This window comes from Oncorhynchus keta, chromosome 31 (genome assembly GCF_023373465.1).
Source record: "Oncorhynchus keta strain PuntledgeMale-10-30-2019 chromosome 31, Oket_V2, whole genome shotgun sequence".
In the NCBI taxonomy this organism is placed as follows: Eukaryota; Metazoa; Chordata; class Actinopteri; order Salmoniformes; family Salmonidae; genus Oncorhynchus; species Oncorhynchus keta.
Window position 1 is genome coordinate 4,860,603 of NC_068451.1, and position 17,532 is coordinate 4,878,134.

Sequence of the window (17,532 nt, forward strand, 5' to 3'; positions counted from 1 at the left end):
AGACAACGACCACATCTAAGACGACATGACAGAGGAACACGAAAGAAATAAAGAGAGAGAGAGAGAGAGAGAGAGAGAGAGAGAGAGAGAGAGAGAGAGAGAGAGAGAGAGAGAGAGAGAGAGAGAGAGAGAGAGAGAGAGAGAGAGAGAGAGAGAGAGAGAGAGAGAGAGAGAGAGAGAGAGAGAGAGAGAGAGAGAGAGAGAAAGAAAGAGCTGAGCCAGCAGCTGCGTGATTTGGAGTGTTACTGAAGACACCGGTCTTCACTGTGGGACATTCTCTCTCTTATCTCTCTCTCTATCTCTGTTACTCTCTCTCTTATCTCTCTCTATCTCTGTTACTCTCTCTTATCTCTCTCTCTATCTCTGTTACTCTCTCTCTATCTCTGTTACTCTCTCTTATCTCTCTCTTATCTCTCTCTATCTCTGTTACTCTCTCTCTTATCTCTCTCTCTATCTCTGTTACTCTCTCTTATCTCTCTCTCTATCTCTGTTACTCTCTCTCTTATCTCTCTCTATCTCTGTTACTCTCTCTTATCTCTCTCTCTATCTCTGTTACTCTCTCTCTTATCTCTCTCTCTATCTCTGTTACTCTCTCTCTTATCTCTCTCTCTATCTCTGTTACTCTCTCTCTTATCTCTCTCTATCTCTGTTACTCTCTCTCTTATCTCTCTCTCTCTATCTCTCTTATCTCTCTCTCTCTATCTCTGTTACTCTCTCTCTTATCTCTCTCTGTTACTCTCTCTCTTAATCTCTGTTACTCTCTCTCTTATCTCTCTATCTATCTCTGTTACTCTCTCTCTATCTCTGTTACTCTCTCTCTCTTCTCTCTCTCTCTCTGATCTCTCTTATCTCTATCTCTGTTACTCTCTCTCTCTTATCTCTCTCTCTCTTATCTCTCTATCTTACTCTCTCTCTTTATCTTTGTTACTCTCTCTCTTATCTCTCTCTCTTAATCTCTGTTACTCTCTCTCTTATCTCTCTATCTATCTCTGTTACTCTCTCTCTCTTCTCTCTCTCTCTATCTCTGTTACTCTCTCTCTCTTATCTCTCTCTCGATCTCTGTTACTCTCTCTCTTTATCTCTGTTACTCTCTCTCTATCTCTGTTACTCTCTCTCTCTATCTCTGTTACTCTCTCTCTTTCTCTCTCCATTCCTCTATTTACCCAACTCTGGGTTGTTTGTTTCTCGTTCTCTCAAAAAGTCTCCCCCCCATCTGCCTCTCTGACTTCCACTCTCTCTATTGGTCATTTTGTTGTAAAGAGCATATAGCCTCATCCTTTCACCGTTCATTCATATCACAATGTCATCTTCCCCCTACTACTGGACACGCACGCACACACACACACACACACACACACACACACACACACACACACACACACACACACACACACACACACACACACACACACACACACACACACACACACACACACACACACACACACACACACACACACACACACACACACACACACACACACACACACACACACACACCTTCTGCTCTCCTACCATCGCCCCAGAGCCACATCCATCACCCCCCAGCCCATGCTAACACCCCATATAAATATTCAAACATCCACTGTTTTGTTTTGTTTTGTTATCATCATTCTCTCCCTCCTCTTCTTTCCTCTTCTTCTCTCTAGCTCCATCTCTCCATCCATCCATCCATCCATCCAGAATGGCGCCTGGGAGTATAACTAAACCGCCCTCCTATCCACTGAAGGAGAATGACAAGATCAAACCCACAGGGGAGGGAGACACTCTGGGTGACTGGAGACAGTGGCACTGCACTGCACTGCACTGCACTGCACTGCACTGCACTGACTGACTGACTGACTGACTGACTGACTGACTGGCCGACCGACCGCTTCAACTAGCTACGAATAAACAAACGCACTAATTAAGTTAGCATTTTCAAGCTTTTTATAGGTTGTTTAAGTCATTGGGGGGGGTGAGAAAAAGAAGTGCTTGCAAACATGTCTGTGTCTGTTAATTATGGATTACAGCTGTCCTTCGTAAACCTAATTACCGAGTGCTGAAAGGCAACGGGGGCGATTTGCATATGCGCATGAAAGACATGAAGACATATGCAAAGATATGATTTAAATTTGCATTCTTTGATAGCGAGGGTTACAAATCAAACTGGCATGTTGTGAGATTCACATCACTCACTCGTACTTCTTTCCCCCCACACATGTTTATTCTGAGCATGGCAGCAAGCAGTGATGGCACGACTGGCCAGGCCTGATGGAGGCACCTGGCAATGGCCCGCTGAAGAGACGACAGACAGACACACACACGCGCGCGCGCAGTGATGGCACGACTGGCCAGGTCTGATGGAGGCACCTGGCAATGGCCTGCTGAAGAGACGACAGACAGACACACACACGCGCGCGCGCAGTGATGGCACGACTGGCCAGGTCTGATGGAGGCACCTGGCAATGGCCTGCTGAAGAGACGACAGGCACACACACACACACGCACAGTGATGGCATGACTGGCCAGGCCTGATGGAGGCACCTGGCAATGGCCCGCTGAAGTGACGACAGGCACACACACACACAGTGATGGCATGACTGGCCAGGCCTGATGGAGGCACCTGGCAATGGCCTGCTGAAGAGACGACAGACAGACACACACACACACACACACACACACACACACACACACACACACACACACACACACACACACACACACACACACACACACACACACACACACACACACACGCGCAGTGATGGCACGACTGGCCAGGCCTGATGGAGGCACCTGGCAATGGCCCGCTGAAGAGACGACAGACAGACACACACACACGCGCAGTGATGGCACGACTGGCCAGGCCTGATGGGGGCACTTGGCAATGGCCCGCTGAAGAGACGACAGACAGACACACACAAACACGACAGTGATGGCACGACTGGCCAGGCCGGATGGCGGCACCTGGTAATGGCCCGCTGAAGAGACACACAGACACACACACACACACACACACACACACACACACACACACACACACACACACACACACACACACACACACACACACACACACACACACACACACACACACACACACACACACACACACACACGCGCAGTGATGGCACGACTGGTTTCTAATCCCCTGTTCTCCATAGGTCCTCTCTCAGGTTAGGATCTACCTCCAACAGCTTTGAGGGAGCCGTCCTTTACTCAAACGACTGATTGCCTTGATTATTGCAACAAAGGGGACATTTCACCATGCCATTCATGCATATCAATATTTCCCCAGATGAATTTAACTAATAAGGCCTTATTTTAGCTTCAAGGGAGGCTCTCAATTTAAAGGGAGATTAAAAATAAAAGACTTTACAAAAATGACCAAATGGAGGAGTTTCACGTTCCACTCCCTTTAGATTAATTGGCGTGCCACACCTCGTTAGCTCCGTGACGCACCACAGCTTTACCGATAAGCGGCGGGACACGGCTCAATTACCCAAGTTACACTTCTGTCTCTTCCCTCCTCCTGTCTCCATCACCAGATGAAGAGATAACATGTCAACATGGGATCCAAACAACTTCATTTGCCTAACAGTATTCCTGGATGGTTCGGGGCGGGAATCTCAATCTACAATTCCGGAAGGGATGTTGGGAGATCTAAGGAGAAGCCTCTGGCATCAGCGAGGCGCAAAATGGCCCCATCCTGGTGCAGAACATACAAAGCATTCTGAGAGAGAGAGAGAGAGACAGAGAGAGAGAGAGAGACATAGAGAGAGAGAGAGAGAGAGAGAGAGAGAGAGAGAGAGAGAGAGAGAGAGAGAGAGAGAGAGAGAGAGAGAGAGAGAGAGAGAGAGAGAGAGACAGAGACCGAGAGAGAGAGACAGAGAGAGAGAGAGAGAGACAGAGAGACAGAGAGAGAGAGAGAGAGAGAGAGAGAGAGAGAGAGAGAGAGAGAGAGAGAGAGAGAGACAGAGAGAGAGAGAGAGAGAGAGAGAGAGAGAGAGAGAGAGAGAGAGAGAGAGGGAGAGAGAGAGAGAGAGAGAGAGAGAGAGAGAGAGAGAGAGAGAGAGAGAGAGAGAGAGAGAGAGAGAGAGAGAGAGACATAGAGAGAGAGAGAGAGAGAGAGAGAGAGAGAGAGAGAGACATAGAGAGAGAGAGAGAGAGAGAGAGAGAGAGAGAGAGAGAGGGAGAGAGGGATGTATCACATCACACATGGCTTGCTTTACTTAGCCTGTATTCATAAAGAATCTCGTAGTAGGACTACTGGTCTGAGATCAGGTCCCTGTGTCCATAAACATATAAATTATTCTGTATATAAAAAGGCCAAACAAACTGATCCTAGATCAGCAGTCTGAGATGCTTTATGAATATGGGCCATGGGCCTATTCATCAAACAATAATAGCACTTTGCTGCCATCTGTGTCAAAAACAGAAATCATGTCATTTGATTGTGTTTATAAGTATCAATGTCACCTGTACGATGGCCTTGACAATGGTACACACAGGAAGGTGAACCACGATAAAAACGGAGAGGATATTTGTTTTGTTACTCGAGTCAAACTAAATTCTTTCTCCTAAATGGTAAGGGCGACCAAGAAGTCATTAGGCAGAATGAGAGAGGTGCCAGATGTGTGAGTCGCTCAACCCTCACCAAACTAAGCAGCGTGCCCAGGAGAGAGAGCTCTAGAGGGGTCTGTGTGTCTGTGTTTCCTACGGAGCTATACGGAGCTACGGCTCAGTTCTCTCGGTGGGGTGAAGCCGCCTGAGACAGCTCTACTACAGTGGGCCGCTGGGCCCTGTAGAAATGACTAGTGAGGATGCTCATCCTGCCTCGTGTGCCAGTCCTAACGATGGCATCCACCTGCTGTTTTAATGTCACTGCTGGAGTGCCCTCCATCCCTCACTGACTTCAGCATTAGCAGCAGGTATCTCTGCAGAACGCCTCCTATTCGCCCTCGTTGCACCCCCCCTTACCTCACCATCCCGTTCTTACACCTCTCTACCTCCCCTCTCCACCAACCCTCCATCTCGTTCCTACACCTTCTCTGCAGCTCCCCCTTGCCACACCCTACTTCCCCCTCCATCTCCCCCTCAGTGCCTCTTCACACCCCATTACTCAGATGAACCCTGGTGAACTGTGAGGTCCTCTGTACTGGAAGCTAGATCCTCACAGTAGGCCCCTGCGCCAGGAGAAAGAGAGAGCAAGAGAGGGAGTGAGAGAGAGAGAGGGAGTGAGAGAGAGAGGGAGTGAGAGAGAGAGAGAGGGAGTGAGAGAGAGAGAGAGTGAGTGAGAGTGAGAGGGAGTGAGTGAGAGAGAGGTGAGTGAGTGAGTGAGTGAGTGAGTGAGTGAGTGAGTGGTGAGTGAGTGAGTGGTGGTGAGTGAGAGAGAGAGAGAGAGAGAGAGAGAGAGAGAGAGAGAGAGAGAGAGAGAGAGAGAGAGAGAGAGAGAGAGAGAGAGAGAGAGAGAGAGAGAGAGAGAGGGAGGGAGGGAGGGAGGGAGGAGAGGAGAGGGAGAGGGAGGGAGGGGAGGGGAGGGAGGGAGAGAGAGAGAGAGAGAGAGAGAGAGAGAGAGAGAGAGAGAGAGAGAGGGAGGGAGGGAGGGAGGGAGGGAGGGAGGGAGGGAGAGAGAGAGAGATCGCATCCCTCTTTCTACCTTTCATTCTTACCATAATCTGCTGATTTGAGCATATCTCTGCACAGAAACAACGGGTCAAACAGACTTCCACTAAAGGGGCAAATACAAAATAAACAATACCCTACACTAAAGCTATAGCCAGACATACACACACATTATACATCCTATCTCATTCACTCGGTTTCCATAATTATACCCTACTTGGGTAAACATAATCTTTGCCTTTTTCATATAAATACAGTGTGATGGGGGGAAAGAGCAAGGTAAGATGACATGTCTAAACTGACAGCTTGACGGGCGGGTAAACTGACAAAGGATCCTGAAACACATCCCCCTGACAGGAGCGTGGGGGATCGAGACGTGAGGAGACGTGATGGCAATAACAGGAGACTGACAGACGGAGGACTTCCACCTCCCCTCCATCTCCCCCTTCCACCATTCTCTTCATCTCATTCCCTCCCTCTTTCTCCCTTCTCCACCCCCCCCTCCTACCTTTTCTCCAACTCCCCTTTCCATACCCTAACTAGGGTTTCCGTTTCTGTTACGCCTGCTACATTAGGTTAGGGGTGGAAAAAAACAGACTGCTGCAACCTGATTGGCTGAACGCGATACACAACATCCGGGATTAGCATTTAGCCACTCGAGCATGTTTCATAAAGAAAGTAGACGTATTTTAACACAAAAATAAATCGTCCTGCTCGCCATTAAATAAAGTTGAGGAACTCTAAGCCTTTGCAGCCTGAATGGAGAATGTTTTAAGTACGAACCGGTACACAAGTGTATTACCAGCTGGCCACATCAAGTCCAGATCAAATTGGAGATTCATAAAGCCCACTAGTGGCTGCCCAGGCATATCCCTGCACAGAAACAATGGGTCAAATAGACTTCCATTATATGGCCAATACAAAACAAAATAAACAAAAGCTATAGCCACACACACATTATACAGCACATCTCATTCACTCTATAATTATACCCTACTTGGGTAAACATAATCTTTCCCTTTTCATTTAAATACAGCGTGATGTGTGTGTGTGTGTGTGTGTGTGGAGGGGGGGGGGTAGCAAAAGGCCTGTAGCGCGTCTCACAGGTAAGTTGACATGTTTAAACTCGGATGGCTTGACGGGCGGGTGAACTGACAAAGGATCCTGGCACACATCCCCCTGACAGGAGTGTGGAGCGTGGAGACGCCAGTTGACGTGAGAGCAATCACAGGAGACAGATAGACGGAGGATTGAGAAGGGGCATTCTGCAAAGAATGAGCCCAGATTAGTGACTGGGGATCTATAGCTCGTCTAGGTGTTTAATGGAAGCCATAAGCTTGATGGGGAGAAAAGGGCCCCCAAAATGGACAAAAACATTATAAATAGGAGGGAGAGTACGGAGGCTAATCTTAAGGCAGTGGGATACGTCCGTGTAGAGAGAGGGAGAGATGGAGGAAGAGAAGGAACTAGGGAATAAGAGGGAGAGTGAGGGAAATAGAGAAAGAGAGAGAAAGAAAGAGAGCGAAAGAAAGAGAGAGAGAGAGAGAGAGAGAGAGAGAGAGAGAGAGAGAGAGAGAGAGAGAGAGAGAGAGAGAGAGAGAGAGAGAGAGAGAGAGAGAGAGAGAGAGAGCGAGAGAGAGAAGAGAGAGAGAGAGGAGAGAAGGAGAGAGAGAGAAGGAGAGAGAGAGAGAGGAGAGAGAGAGAGAGAGGAGAGAAGAGAGAGAGAGAGAGAAGGAGAGAGAGAGAGAGAGAGAGAGAAGGAGAGAGAGAGAGAGAGAGAGAGAGAAGGAGAGAGAGAGAGAGGAGAGAGAGAGAAGGAGAGAGAGAGGAGAGAGAGAGAGAGAGAGAGAGAGAGAGAGAGAGAGAGAGAGAGAGAGAGAGAGAGAGAAGAGAAGAAGAGAGAGAACAAAAGAAGTGCAGCGCTGTCACTTCGTTTGACAGGTGGAAGGGTGACTTCACATCGATATTGCTCTGGCTTCTAACAGATCCGTCTATGGAGATATCCCATAATGTACCAGCCATTAAATTAAATCAATTAAATGTCTGAATTGATTTTTACACCATTGCTGGTGTACCTGATCTTATTCTGAGATTCATTTGAATGAATATAAAATAAGAACTAAAATGATTGGTTGACCATCGAGACGGTGACTAAAACAGACACCTCTCAATTAAAACGGCACAACGCACACTATTATGTGTGTGTGTGTGTGTGTGTGTGTGTGTGTGTGTGTGTGTGTGTGTGTGTGTGTGTGTGTGTGTGTGTGTGTGTGTGTGTGTGTGTGTGTGTGTGTGTGTGTGCGTGCGTGCGTGCGTGCGTGCATGTGTGAGTGTCTCTGTGGTAGCCAACATAAAGAGCTCTCCCCCTCTCTCTCTTTCTCTTTGTCTCTGTGTGTGGGTTGCATTTTGGATCAGTTGCCGAAGCAGGTATTGGGGCCCTGACGGATTGATTCAGCAGCCGTCCTCTTTCGACAGAGGTAGCGCCCCACAGAACTCACAGCACCTCGGCACACCGTCCCATTAAAGAACCATTTAGAGGGAGAAAAGTTCCACCTGCACTTTATGCAGAGAAGCCATCGACCCTAAAGCTCAACAACGCGAGATGAAACTACTTCGGCGACAGAAATAAAATATCCTGTCTTCTTCCACCAACAGCAGATTTTCAGATCTGGTTTCTTTTTAAGAGAATGCCAATGTGATGTGAAATCATCTATTATTGATCTCATCGTTATGTTGCCAATGGCAGGTTAAACGTTAAAGAGCCCCTGGCTCTGAGCATCGTAGGAGCGCTGTTGGCACAATATGCGATTCGACTTCATTATGTATTCCAATTAACCGACTTAATGTGTGAGTAGTAAAAAGAAAGAAAAACTTGAAACTGCTGAACAAGGAGGAAGAAAGAGAATATATTGTATTTGGTTCCAAGATATAAAATATGATAATTATTCATACATGGTATCTGAACAGCAGTTTATAAAAAGACTTCTCCACTTCCTAAGAATAAGAGAAGAGAGAACAGGCCTCTCCACTCCCTAAGAATAAGAGAAGAGAACAGGCCTCTCCACTCCCTAAGAATAAGAGAAGAGAACAGGCCTCTCCACTCCCTAAGAATAAGAGAAGAGAACAGGCTTCTCAACTCCCTAAGAATAAGAGAAGAGAACAGGCCTCTCCACTCCCTAAGAATAAGAGAAGAGAACAGGCCTCTCAACTCCCTAAGAATAAGAGAAGAGAGAAGAGGCCTCTCCACTCCCTAAGAATAAGAGAAGAGAACAGGCCTCTCCACTCCCTAAGAATAAGAGAAGAGAGAACAGGCCTCTCAACTCCCTAAGAATAAGAGAAGAGAACAGGCCTCTCAACTCCCTAAGAATAAGAGAAGAGAGAAGAGGCCTCTCCACTCCCTAAGAATAAGAGAAGAGAGAACAGGCCTCTCAACTCCCTAAGAATAAGAGAAGAGAACAGGCCTCTCAACTCCCTAAGAATAAGAGAAGAGAACAGGCCTCTCCACTCCCTAAGAATAAGAGAAGAGAGAAGAGGCCTCTCCACTCCCTAAGAATAAGAGAAGAGAGAACAGGCCTCTCAACTCCCTAAGAATAAGAGAAGAGAACAGGCCTCTCAACTCCCTAAGAATAAGAGAAGAGAACAGGCCTCTCCACTCCCTAAGAAAAAGAGAAGAGAACAGGCCTCTCCACTCCCTAAGAATAAGAGAAGAGAACAGGCCTCTCCACTCCCTAAGAAAAAGAGAAGAGAACAGGCCTCTCCACTCCCTAAGAAAAAAAGAAGAGAACAGGCCTCTCCACTCCCTAAGAAAAAGAGAAGAGAACAGGCCTCTCCACTCCCTAATAATAAGAGAAGAGAACAGGCCTCTCAACTCCCTAAGAATAAGAGAAGAGAACAGGCCTCTCCACTCCCTAAGAATAAGAGAAGAGAACAGGCCTCTCAACTCCCTAAGAATAAGAGAAGAGAGAAGAGGCCTCCCCAGTCCCTAAGAATAAGAGAAGAGAGAACAGGCCTCTCAACTCCCTAAGAATAAGAGAAGAGAACAGGCCTCTCAACTCCCTAAGAATAAGAGAAGAGAACAGGCCTCTCAACTCCCTAAGAATAAGAGAAGAGAACAGGCCTCTCCACTCCCTAAGAATAAGAGAAGAGAGAACAGGCCTCTCAACTCCCTAAGAATAAGAGAAGAGAACAGGCCTCTCAACTCCCTAAGAATAAGAGAAGAGAACAGGCCTCTCCACTCCCTAAGAATAAGAGAAGAGAGAAGAGGCCTCTCCACTCCCTAAGAATAAGAGAAGAGAGAACAGGCCTCTCAACTCCCTAAGAATAAGAGAAGAGAACAGGCCTCTCAACTCCCTGAGAATAAGAGAAGAGAACAGGCCTCTCCACTCCCTAAGAATAAGAGAAGAGAACAGGCCTCTCTACTCCCTAAGAATAAGAGAAGAGAACAGGCCTCTCAACTCCCTAAGAATAAGAGAAGAGAACAGGCCTCTCAACTCCCTAAGAATAAGAGAAGAGAGAACAGGCCTCTCCACTCCCTAAGAATAAGAGAAGAGAACAGGCCTCTCCACTCCCTAAGAATAAGAGAAGAGAACAGGCCTCTCCACTCCCTAAGAATAAGAGAAGAGAACAGGCCTCTCCACTCCCTAAGAATAAGAGAAGAGAACAGGCCTCTCAATTCCCTAAGAATAAGAGAAGAGAACAGGCCTCTCCACTCCCTAAGAATAAGAGAAGAGAACAGGCCTCTCCACTCCCTAAGAATAAGAGAAGAGAACAGGCCTCTCCACTCCCTAAGAATAAGAGAAGAGAACAGGCCTCTCAACTCCCTAAGAGTAAGAGAAGAGAACAGGCCTCTCCACTCCCTAAGAATAAGAGAAGAGAACAGGCCTCTCCACTCCCTAAGAAAAAGAGAAGAGAACAGGCCTCTCAATTCCCTAAGAATAAGAGAAGAGAACAGGCCTCTCCACTCCCTAAGAATAAGAGAAGAGAACAGGCCTCTCCACTCCCTAAGAATAAGAGAAGAGAACAGGCCTCTCCACTCCCTAAGAATAAGAGAAGAGAACAGGCCTCTCCACTCCCTAAGAATAAGAGAAGAGAACAGGCCTCTCAACTCCCTAAGAATAAGAGAAGAGAACAGGCCTCTCAACTCCCTAAGAATAAGAGAAGAGAACAGGCCTCTCCACTCCCTAAGAATAAGAGAAGAGAACAGGCCTCTCAACTCCCTAAGAATAAGAGAAGAGAGAAGAGGCCTCTCCACTCCCTAAGAATAAGAGAAGAGAGAACAGGCCTCTCAACTCCCTAAGAATAAGAGAAGAGAGAAGAGGCCTCTCCACTCCCTAAGAATAAGAGAAGAGAGAACAGGCCTCTCAACTCCCTAAGAATAAGAGAAGAGAACAGGCCTCTCAACTCCCTAAGAATAAGAGAAGAGAACAGGCCTCTCCACTCCCTAAGAATAAGAGAAGAGAACAGGCCTCTCAACTCCCTAAGAATAAGAGAAGAGAACAGGCCTCTCAACTCCCTAAGAATAAGAGAAGAGAACAGGCCTCTCAACTCCCTAAGAATAAGAGAAGAGAACAGGCCTCTCCACTCCCTAAGAATAAGAGAAGAGAACAGGCCTCTCCACTCCCTAAGAATAAGAGAAGAGAACAGGCCTCTCCACTCCCTAAGAATAAGAGAAGAGAACAGGCCTCTCAACTCCCTAAGAGTAAGAGAAGAGAACAGGCCTCTCCACTCCCTAAGAATAAGAGAAGAGAACAGGCCTCTCCACTCCCTAAGAATAAGAGAAGAGAACAGGCCTCTCCACTCCCTAAGAATAAGAGAAGAGAACAGGCCTCTCCACTCCCTAAGAATAAGAGAAGAGAACAGGCCTCTCAACTCCCTAAGAATAAGAGAAGAGAACAGGCCTCTCAACTCCCTAAGAATAAGAGAAGAGAGAACAGGCCTCTCCACTCCCTAAGAATAAGAGAAGAGAACAGGCCTCTCCACTCCCTAAGAATAAGAGAAGAGAACAGGCCTCTCCACTCCCTAAGAATAAGAGAAGAGAACAGGCCTCTCAACTCCCTAAGAGTAAGAGAAGAGAACAGGCCTCTCAACTCCCTAAGAGTAAGAGAAGAGAACAGGCCTCTCCACTCCCTAAGAACGAGATGAGAGAACAGGCCTCTCCACTCTCTAAGAATAAGAGAAGAGAGAACAGGCCTCTCCACTCCCTAAGAATAAGAGAAGAGAACAGGCCTCTCCACTCCCTAAGAATAAGAGAAGAGAACAGGCCTCTCCACTCTCTAAGAATAAGAGAAGAGAGAACAGGCCTCTCCACTCCCTAAGAATAAGAGAAGAGAACAGGCCTCTCCACTCCCTAAGAATAAGAGAAGAGAGAACAGGCCTCTCCACTCCCTAAGAATAAGAGAAGAGAACAGGCCTCTCTACTCCCTAAGAATAAGAGAAGAGAGAACAGGCCTCTCAACTCCCTAAGAATAAGAGAAGAGAACAGGCCTCTCCACTCCCTAAGAATAAGAGAAGAGAGAACAGGCCTCTCCACTCCCTAAGAATAAGAGAAGAGAACAGGCCTCTCCACTCCCTAAGAATAAGAGAAGAGAACAGGCCTCTCCACTCCCTAAGAATAAGAGAAGAGAACAGGCCTCTCAACTCCCTAAGAGTAAGAGAAGAGAACAGGCCTCTCAACTCCCTAAGAATAAGAGAAGAGAACAGGCCTCTCCACTCCCTAAGAATAAGAGAAGAGAACAGGCCTCTCAACTCCCTAAGAATAAGAGAAGAGACTCCCTAAGAATAAGGCCTCTCCACTCCCTAAGAATAAGAGAAGAGAGAACAGGCCTCTCAACTCCCTAAGAATAAGAGAAGAGAACAGGCCTCCAACTCCCTAAGAATAAGAGAAGAGAGAACAGGCCTCTCAACTCCCTAAGAATAAGAGAAGAGAACAGGCCTCTCCACTCCCTAAGAATAAGAGAAGAGAGAACAGGCCTCTCCACTCCCTAAGAATAAGAGAAGAGAACAGGCCTCTCAACTCCCTAAGAATAAGAGAAGAGAACAGGCCTCTCCACTCCCTAAGAATAAGAGAAGAGAGAACAGGCCTCTCCACTCCCTAAGAATAAGAGAAGAGAGAACAGGCCTCTCCACTCCCTAAGAATAAGACAAGAGAGAACAGGCCTCTCCACTCCCTAAGAATAAGACAAGAGAGAACAGGCCTCTCCACTCCCTAAGAATAAGAGAAGAGAGAACAGGCCTCTCCACTCCCTAAGAATAAGAGAAGAGAACAGGCCTCTCAACTCCCTAAGAATAAGAGAAGAGAACAGGCCTCTCCACTCCCTAAGAATAAGAGAAGAGAGAACAGGCCTCTCCACTCCCTAAGAATAAGACAAGAGAGAACAGGCCTCTCCACTCCCTAAGAATAAGAGAAGAGAGAACAGGCCTCTCCACTCCCTAAGAATAAGAGAAGAGAACAGGCCTCTCCACTCCCTAAGAATAAGACAAGAGAGAACAGGCCTCTCCACTCCCTAAGAATAAGAGAAGAGAACAGGCCTCTCCACTCCCTAAGAATAAGAGAAGAGAACAGGCCTCTCCACTCCCTAAGAATAAGAGAAGAGAGAACAGGCCTCTCCACTCCCTAAGAATAAGTAACACTAAAGTTCCGCCCCTTATATGAGAATATGTACGAGCCCCATTTTCAAGAAGCAAAGCAGAAATGTATCAAAACTGATGGTTGTTAAAGGTGGTGAGCCTTCCCTCACTCATTTCATTTCTTCATTATAGTCTCCCTCTTCCTCACCGCGGTGCCGTTAGAGAGATGAAAAATACATGGGCTTTTACTTCCTCTCCTTTCCTCTCCTCCGTCCGTGTTAAATCATTAAACGGGAGCGCTGCTCATTATATTTCTTAACAAAACTTCTCTTATACCAAATAAATCACGAGCAGCGCCACTAACAGCCGTGCAGGGATAAATTACGGTGGGCCTCACCGGCAGTATTGGTATTTTAAAAAGCTTGCTGTACAATCTCTATGATGAACCGTAATTTGTGATGCTGGTCGGTGAACGTTAAGAGGAGCTCTCAGCAGTATAGGGGGTGAAGGGTGGCGAAGGAAATACGACAGCGCTATTTGCATTTGCATTGTTTGATTTTTTTTTTGTTCAGCCTATGAATGTTATTTAAAGCTACGTATATTTTTGTATTTTTAATGATGCAAGGGTGTGCATCACCTACACATAGGACTGCTATATCAACATGTGTGTAGATGTGTAGGCTACTGTGGCTGGATTTCACATACAGTGGCCAGAAACAGTATCCGAACCCTTTGGAATGACCTGGATTTCTGCATAAATTGGTCATCAAATTTGATCTGATCTTCATCTAAGTCACAACAATAGACAGACACAGTGTGCTTAAACTAATAACACACAAATGATTGTATTTTTCTTGTCTATATTTAATACATCATTTAAACATTCACAGTGTAGGTTGGGAAAAGTACGTGAACCCCAAGGCTAATGACTTCTCCAAAAGCTAATTGGAGTCAGGAGTCAGCTAACCTGGAGTCCAATCAATGAGACGAGACTGGAGATGTTGGTTAGAGCTGCCCTGCCCTATAAAAAAACTCTCACAAAATGCGAGTTTGCTGTTCACAAGAAGCATTGCCTGATGTGAACCATGCCTCGAACAAAAGATCTCAGAAGACCTAAGATGAAGAATGGTTGACTTGCATAAAGCTGGAAAGGGTTACAGAAGTATCTCTAAAAGCCTTGATGTTCATCAGTCCACGGTAAGACAAATTGTCTATAAATGGAGAAAGTTCAGCGCTGTTGCTACTCTCCCTAGAAGTGGTCGTCCTGCAAAGATGACTGCAAGAGCACAGCGCATAATACTCAATGAGGTTAAAAGAATCCTAGAGTGTCAGCTAAAGACTTACAGAAATCCCTGGAACATTCCAACATCTCTGTTGACGAGTCTATGATATGTAAAACACTAAACAACGATGGTGTTCTATGGGAGGACACCACGGACGAAGGCACTGCTGTCCAAAAACAATGTCTGAAGTTTTCAAAAGTGCACCTGGATGTTCCACAGCGCTACTGGCAAAATATTCTGTGGACAGATGAAACTACAGTTGAATTGTTTGGCAGGAAGGAACACACAACACTACGTGTGGAGAAAAAAAGGCACAGCACACCAACATCAAAACCTCATCCCAACTGTAAAGTATGGTGGAGGGAGCATCATGGTTTGGCGATGCTTTGCTGCCTCAGGGTCTGGACAGCTTGCTATCATCAACGGACAAATTAATTCCCAAGTTTATCAAGACATTTTGCATGACAATGTTAGGCTATCTGTCCGCCAATTAAAGCTCAACAGAAGTTGGGTGATGCAACAGGACAACAACCCAAAACACAGAAGTAAATCAACAACAGAATGGCTTCAACAGAAGAAAATATGCCTTCTGGAGGGGCCCAGAGTCTTGACCGCAACCCGACTGAGATGGTGTGGCATGACCTCAAGAGAGTAATTCACACCAGACAGCCCAAGTATATTGCTTAACTGAAACAGTTTTGTAAAGAGAAATGGCCCAAAATTCCCCCCGACCGTTCTGCAGGTCTGATCCGCAACTACAGGAAACGTTTGGTTGAGGTTATTGCTGCCAAAGGAGGGTCAACCAGTTATTAAATCCAAGGGTTCACATACTTTCTCAGTCTCAGGCAGGCAGTTCTAATTCTGTCCCACAAGGAGCAGTAAGCGGGGGTGATCATGGTTAAGGTTAGAGAGAGAGAGAGAGAGAGAGAGAGAGAGAGAGAGAGAGAGAGAGAGAGAGAGAGAGAGAGAGAGAGAGAGAGACCTCCCTGGCCCCAGAGGGCATTACAAAACCAGGGCTGCAAGGGAATGACAGGGTCATGTTCATTAGTGAAACACAAAATGTGTGTTTCTTATTGGACCATTCCAGGTAGTACTTCCATTTTTTCCCCCATTTGGTGCCTAATGAACATGACCCAGGGCTGCCTGGGTCTGGTGCTCAGGTCCGTTTACCCAGACCTCCCCTCTCCCCCTCCTGGGAATTAAAACAAACACAACCCTTGATGAGACCAAGAAAAACAGCACAAAAATGACTTATTTAGTCTGTTTACTGCTGTTCACTGTATCTGCAGGTCCTCAGAGAACAAATGAAATGTGTAAAACAGAGAGAGGGGTAAATAAATAATTAAATCCCCATGGTATAGAAGAATTCCGGAAGCCCGGAGAGTTGGGGGGAAAAAAGTATATTTTTCCCAGAAGGCTTTGTTCTTACCGCACCTTAAGAACAGAACAGAGGCGTGTGGGTTTCACTGAGAGCAGATCAATTTACTACAATATATCAAATCAAGTAAAGGTCTGAAACAACGCTCTACAACGGAATAATCCATGAGAGTTCTCGATGAATCAAAGGGTATGAACACGCCACGCTCAATTTGGAAGAGTCAAGAGATCTTGAAAGAGAGATAGGAAAAGGAAGAGAGAGAAAAGACCCTCTAACGTCAGCCTTGTTGTTTCTGAGTGATCTCACACATTAAAACGAATGGAAAGAACATGACAGAGAGAGTTGTGTTTCTCTCACAATAGCTTTCCTAAAGCAGATAATCCATAAAACATAAGGCCTCCATATTGACGTTTACCCCGGCCTGAGTGAAGGGTAATGCACTGATGGCTGAGCTGCCTGCCTGTCTCTCTCTCTCTGTGTGTGTGTGTGTGTGTGTGTGTGTGTGTGTGTGTGTGTGTGTGTGTGTGTGTGTGTGTGTGTGTGTGTGTGTGTGTGTGTGTGTGTGTGTGTGTGTGTGTGTGTGTGTGTGTGTGTGTGTGTGTGTGTGTGTGTGTGTGTGCGAAATGCTAGCTACCACTCTCATTACCGCCGCGCTGAAGGGCGGCTAAGGTCACTCCCTGGAAGAGGAAAATAAACTATTTCTCTCATCAAATATGCACTTATTCCGTGAGAGAAAGTCTTAACGCATATTGAAAGTCAAGTCTGTATTGCAAAGCCAATGGAGGTCATGCAGTATGTATAGATTTGTAAGGTGAAAGCTCTGTGTTCCTATTGTTATGACTCTCCAATCTTTTACCTGCAAGTTCAAGAAGTATAAAGATGTCTCCTCTCTTTCACAGAAGAGTGGGATTCTTTAGGCTGAACAGTACCGCTTATGATTCTACACAATGTGCTGGTGCATCAATATTATGGTGTGGATGATGCCTCCAACTCTACAGTCGCAGTCACACCGCCGATGCGGTGTAGATACAAGCTAGCTAGCTAGCAGTCTAGAGCTCGGCTTTGACGCAGCACACACTAAACAACACTATTCTCTTGAGGTAGTGTAAATGTTACCTCATTTATGCCCAACATGGATGGAAAGAAGTCCATTCTACCGCCACACAACAACAGTAGTCTGTTTACATTTCTGAGTGGAGAGATGAAGAAAACCTTGAGAGGAACAGCGAGCTCTGCCACCACGGCCATTTAAAAAGCCAGTCCCAGCATCGGGGGCCTTAAGGAGAAGTAGGCCCCATTTAAAAAGCCAGTCCCAGCATCGGGGGCCTTAAGGAGAAGTAGGCCCCATTTAAAAAGCCAGTCCCAGCATCGGGGGCCTTAAAGGAGAAGTAGGCCCCATTTAAAAAGCCAGTCCCAGCATCGGGGGCCTTAAGGAGAAGTAGGCCCCATTTAAATTGCAAAGGTCCTCCTCAGTCACCGGCTTTACCAAATGCAATATGTATCACCGGGTCCTCAAGAGTAAATGAATAAATAAATAAATAAGTAAATAAAGGATGACATGCAAATGAGGGTGACGGAGGCGCGGTCTCCGCCCGCTCGGTGGTGCGCCCGCCATTAATCAACCGGCACATGCAAAGCGTCCGCTCCCGTCTTTTAGCATCTTCGCATATTCTAATGAAGCCGCTGACATGCAAATGA

The 17,532-nt window shown here is 46.4% G+C and overlaps 1 protein-coding gene across 2 annotated transcripts in view; it reads right to left on the reverse strand.

Annotated features, from left to right (window-relative positions):
• LOC118364027 (zinc finger protein 407-like) overlaps positions 1–17,532 on the reverse strand; it is a 205,493-nt gene that overhangs the window by 129,644 nt on the left and 58,317 nt on the right. The window lies entirely within an intron of this gene.